Source organism: Bos indicus, chromosome 21 (assembly GCF_029378745.1).
Source record: "Bos indicus isolate NIAB-ARS_2022 breed Sahiwal x Tharparkar chromosome 21, NIAB-ARS_B.indTharparkar_mat_pri_1.0, whole genome shotgun sequence".
NCBI lineage: Eukaryota > Metazoa > Chordata > Mammalia > Artiodactyla > Bovidae > Bos > Bos indicus.
The window spans coordinates 21,790,690-21,796,844 of NC_091780.1; positions in this window are offsets into that span (position 1 = coordinate 21,790,690).

Sequence of the window (6,155 nt, forward strand, 5' to 3'; positions counted from 1 at the left end):
CTGATGGTTTCCTTATCGTTAGATTCAAGCTTAAAAAAAAAATAACCAAAATGTTATGTAAAGTGTGTCCTTCCCATTGCATTGGGAAGGCCCCGATGTTAGTTTGTCCTATTTTTGTTGTGCCAGAGTAGGTTTGGGGGCTTTCTGCTTGATAGTGATGTTATATTTTATAGCACAAGTTTTCATGCTTCTTCGGCACTTATTGACTCCTCCTTTGTGGTCCCACGTGTAGCCACATTTGTAACTTCTGTGTGTTCTTGAAGACAAAAAAATGTAGTTCCCTAAGACTTCCCAGGTGGCACTAGTGGTAAAAATCTGCCTGCCAATGCAGGAGACCCAGGAGACTCTCAGGTTTGATTGCTGGGTTTGAAAGATCCCCCAGAGGAAGAAATGTCAACCCACTCCAGTATTCTTGCCTGGAAAATCCCATGAACAGAGGAGCCTGGCAGGCTACAGTCCATGGGTTTGCAAACAGTCGGAGATGACTGAGCCACTGAACATACACGTGAATTGTAAGATACAGCATTCTGTGACTGCACGTTAGAACATTCTTGTCACTGTGTTCTTCCAGTCTATATTCTTACACATTTTTTAAGCTGAATCTCTTAGTTTCTGAGAGAGATGGTAAGCTCTCCCAGGATGGTTGTGAACGTGTTCGTTTCTCTTTGTAATTCCATCCATGTGTGCTTTATATATTTTGAAGCTATGTTGTAAAGTGTAGGTGTATGTGCGATATTTTTCTAGTGAATTTTTCCTTTCATCATTGACCTATGATCATCCTTATACTTAATACTGCTTTTTTCTTTAAGATTTATCTTATATTGCAACATCAGCTTTATTTTCATTGGTATTTGCCTGGTATATATATATATTTTTCATGCTTCTTACTTTCCTCTTTTCTGTCATTAGGTTTTACATGTAATCACATGTAGTTGAATTTTGTTTTTGTAACAAATTTAAAAGCCCCTGTCTTTTAACAGACACATTTAAACTATTTACATGTATAGGGATTACTGAAAATTGTAAACTTATGCCTGTCACTTTATTTTGCATTTTCTATTTTCCATGCTTGTCTTTAAGTGCTTCTTCTTCTTTTTTATTTTTGGCTTCGCCACGCAGCATGCAAGATCCTGTTCTCTAGCCAGGGATTGAACCCGTTGCCCCCAGCACTGGGAGCACGGAGTCTTAACTGCTGGACTGCCAGGAAAGCCCCCCCTTTTTTAGTTTTCTACTATAACAATGCAGACTTCTTTATTCTTTCTCATCCTTTCACTGGTTTCAAAATTGTGCATTATATTTTTACTTGCTTAGAAATTAAATTCTTGACTTGACTGTAAAAAGTTTACAACTCATTGTCTTTATCCTTCTTAGAAATATGTAAAATTAGATAATTTCTGTCCAATTTCTCCTCTCCTATTTTCCATGTTATTATTCCATAGCATTTTAGGTTCCACTGGGTTTTCTGAGCCCCTCCATTTTTTTTCCAAATAGATTTATCTACGTGTTTGCCTGTTTCTTGGCTCTGCAGTGGTTCTTACATTCCACTCCTACCTGCTGAGTTCAATTTCCTGATAACTGGATGACATCATTGAACAGGTCTTTCAACAAAGATCTGTGAGTAATTAACCTTCTCGGTCTCAAATTGTTTGATTTTATCTTTATTTGGTATACTTTTTACTGAAGTATAATATATATCTATACACACATATGGTGGCTCAGACGGTAAACAATCTGCCTGCCGATGCAGGAGACCGTGTGTCAGGAAGATCCCCTGGAGGACGAAATGGCAACCCACTCTAGTATTCTTGCCTGGAGAATCCCAGGGACAGAGGAGCCTGGTGGGCTACAGTCCATGGGGTTGCAAAAAGTTGGACACTACTGAGCGACTAACACACATATACAGAAAGTACACAAATTATTAGTGTACAACTTACAAATGTTGACTGAATCACTACCCATATCAGGAAACACAACATCACCAGGGTCCCCCAAACCCTCCTTAAACCACCTTCTAGGCACTACCTTTCCCAACTTCCCATTTGCTATCCTAACTTCTACTGAAATAGACTGCTTTTGCCTATTTTTGTTTTTCTGTAAATGGAATCATACTGTATGTACTCCGTTGTGTCTTACTTGTTCTCAATGCTGTTTGTGAAATTCATCCATGTTTTTGCATGTAGCTGTAATTTATTAGTTCTGCTTCTATATAAAATTCTGTTCATGAATCTGCCGCAATGCGTCCATTCTACTACAGATGGCATTTGGGTGGTTTCCAGGTAGGGGCTATTATTAATGATGCTTCTATGAATATTCTGGTTCTCATCTTTTGCTGCACATTTGTATGAAATTCTGTTGGATGATACTGACAAGCCTTTGACTTTAACAGACACTGCCAAACAATTTTCTGAGTGTCTAATTTATATTCTTCCTGCAACGTTAAGAGAGCTTTGGTTTCTCTGCATCTCATGCTAACAGTCGACATTCTCATTCTTTTCAGTTTTAGGCATTCTTGTGGGTGTATTGTGGTTCTCATGGTGGTTTTAAATTGCATTTCCCATGTTCTCTGGGGAGCAATTGGTCAGCGTGTTAGACTAACAAGTTGAATGTCCCTGGAGACTAATGAGATTGAGCTTCTTTTCATATCCTTATTGTCCATTTGAATATTCTCTTTTGTGAAGTGCCTGTTTCAAGCTTTTTGCTTAATTTTTTCCATTGGATTGTTCGCCAGTTTGTGATTTGTAGGAGTTCAATATACATTCTGATATGAGTCCCCTTTTCAGATATATGTATTGCAAAAGTTTTCTCCCCCATTCACTGGCTCACCTTCTCATTCACTTCAAATGTCTTTTGATGCAAAAAAAAAATCTTAATTTTAATTTAGTCCAACTTATTAGCCTTTTATGTTTATGTCTTATTTCCTGTTTGATAAATCTTTTCTTAGCCCTGTAATATCTTCTAGAAGCTTTATTGTTTTACCTTTCACATTGATATCTATAATTCCCCTGGAATTGGTTTTTGATGCACCCGATTCCAGACATGTTAAATGTGAAAAACAACATGTACCCAAGAATTGATAAAATTCAGATTCTTTTTAGCGTCCATTTTTAATTTAATACTTTTGAAAATGTATTTTATTTATTTGGCTGCACTGGGTCTTAGTTGTGGCATGCAGGTTGCAGCATTTGGGATCTAGTTCCCTGACCAGGGATGAAACTGGGACCCCTTGTTTGGGAGTTCAGGATCTCAGCCACTGGACCACCAGGTAAGTCCCTTAATTTAATACTTAACAGGCTTTTTTCTTTACCATTAAATATTCTTCTGGGAAGATCCCCCAGAGGAGGGCATGGCAATCCACTCCAGTATCTTGCCAGGAGAAACCCATGGACAGAGGAGTCTGGTGGGCTATGGTCATAGGGTTGCAAAAAGTCAGACATGACTGAAGCAACCTAGCACAAATATGCCTCTACAAGGCTTTTTAAAGTAAATGCCCAATAGTGTTGAAAAAGAGACAACAGACTCCAAATGAATTCCCTTGTGCTAAACCCCATATCAGCAAGTCAAGACTTAATAACTAACCTATAACACGACACTGAAAATGAAAATTAGTCACTCAGTCGTGTCCGACTCTGTGACCCCATGGACTGTACCCACCAGGCTCCTCTGTCCATGTGATTATCCAGGCTAGAATATTGGAGTAGGTTGCCATTTCCTTCTCCAAAACTACAGCCCATGGAATTCTCCACACCAGAATACTGGAGTGGGTAGCCATTGCAGGCTGATTCTTTACCAACTGAGCCACCAGGGAAGCCCAAGAATACTGGAGTGGGTAGCCTATCCCTTCTCCAGGGGATCTTCCCAACCCAGGAATTAAACCAGGGTCTCCTGCTTTGCAGGCAGATTCTTTACCAGCTGGGCTACCAGGGAAGCGCCTAACACAACACTGCAAATCAACTATACTTCAATAAAATAAAAAAACAAAAAGCCCTAACCTCTTGGCATTTTCAGCCTCTCCCAGGAATGTGATCTTTAATCAGCCAATCTGGAATTACCTGGTCAGCACTAGTAAGGGTTACCTGCCTGATAGTACCAGCCTCCCCTTAAAGGAAGGTGACCTTGCCTGAAACAATCCACTCTCAGCTAGAATAACTTCCTTGTACTGCCTTCTGCCTATAAAGTCTTCCCTTTTGAATAGTTCCTCAGAGCTCCTTTGCCAGATGGACTGCTGCTCAATTCATGAATCATTAAATAAGGACAATTAAACCTTTAAATTTACTTAGTTGAATTTTGCTTTTTAACCCAGTCATCATATGCCTCTTATTGGAGCAGGGACTCTGGAATCCAGGCAGGCCTAGTTAATATCTTGTCTTCATCTCTTACAAGCTCTGTAACCTTTTACAAGTTGTGGGAACTTTAAAGACTCTGGTCTTTAGCTTTCATGAGAGGTGTGCAGGTCTTGAACTGAGTTGGTTTCATAGCTGGATCTCAGTTCCTAATTAATAATTGATTGTTTAGAAGTACTACATCAACTGAAAGGAGATCAAACCAGTCAATTCTAAAGGAAATCAACCCTGAATATTTATTGGAAGGGCTGATGCTGAAGCTGAAGCTCCAATACTTTGTCTACCTGATGCAAAGAGCCAACTCATTGGAAAAGACTCTGATGCTGGGAAAGATTGAAGGCAGGAGGAGAAGGGGATGACAGAGGATGAGATGGTTGGGTGGCATTACCAACTCAATGGATGTGAGTTTGAGCAAACTCTAGGAGATGCTGAAGGACAGGGAAGCCTGGTGTGCTGCAAGTCCATGGGGTCGAAGAGAGCTGGACACGACTGAGAGACTGAATGATAACACGCCAACTGAAAGAGTGGATCAGTTAACTCCAGAACAGTCTTACTTATTCATTAAAGTCTAAAGTTCTGGGATAGGACATATTCTGTTTTATTTAATGTGACTAAGAACAATAAAACAACATCAAGATGAATGCCCTTTGGTAGGGAAAATTAAAGTCAGGGCTGGCGCCTTAAAGGTGTGGCAGTTGTGCCACTTAATCACATTTCCTTATCAGATTATTCTTTATCTGTAGTGCTTAGGAGAGGATTCCACCTTATTTTTTCTGGTTACTTTTTTTTTTTTTTTTTCTGGTTACCTTGAGAGAGAATTACTTAATTTCTCTGTGGCTCACTTTATCATTGTAAAATGGTAGAGTAAAATTTAATACCAAGCTCATGGTGATGTTGTAAGGGCAACCCAAAGGAGGGTGAGACAAGTGTTAAGTGATCAGTAATGGCCACCATTATTTTCACTGGAAGGACTGATGCTGAAGCTGAAGCTCCAATACTGTGGCCACCTGATATGAAACGCCGAGTCACTGGAAAAGACCTTGATGCTGGGACAGATTGAGGGCAGGAGGAGAAGGGGGTGACAGAAGATGAGATGGTTGGATGGCATCACCAACTCAATGGACATGAGTTTGAGCAAACTTCAGGAGACAGTGAAAGACAGGGAAGCCTGGCATACTGCAGTCCATTTGCAACTCTTTGCAGTTCCAAAGAGTTGGATATGACTTGGCGACTGAACACAGTAACATTCACATTCTGTGGGATATAGTCCAGTGAGATTACCTGGTGGCTCAGACGGTAAATGATCTTCCTGCAATGGAGGAAACCCAGGTTCGGTCCCTAGGTCGGGAAGATCCCCTGGAGGAGGAAATGGCAACCCACTCCAGGATTCTTGCCTGGAGAGTCCCATGGACAAAGTAGCATGGCAAGCTACAATCCATGGGGTCACAAAGAGTCAGACACGACTGAGCAACTAACACTGCTACACTACCAAAACTAGAAGGTCCAGTTTCTGTGGAGCTGATGGAGACTGCTGAAACTCATAAGAAGTAAAAGTCGTTCAGTCACGTCTGACTCTTTGGGACCCCATGGACAATACAATCCATGGAATTCTCCAGGCCAGAATACTGGAGTGGATAGCTGTTCCCTTCTCCAGGGGATCTTCCCAATCCAGGGATCAAACCCAGGTCTCCCGCTTTGCAGGCAGATTCTTTACCAGCTGAGCCCATAAGAAGTGGCTAAAGGCAAAATTTCAGTAGGAGTTCCCTGGTGGCCTGGTGGTTGGGATAATGGGCTTTCACTGCCACGGCCCTGGCT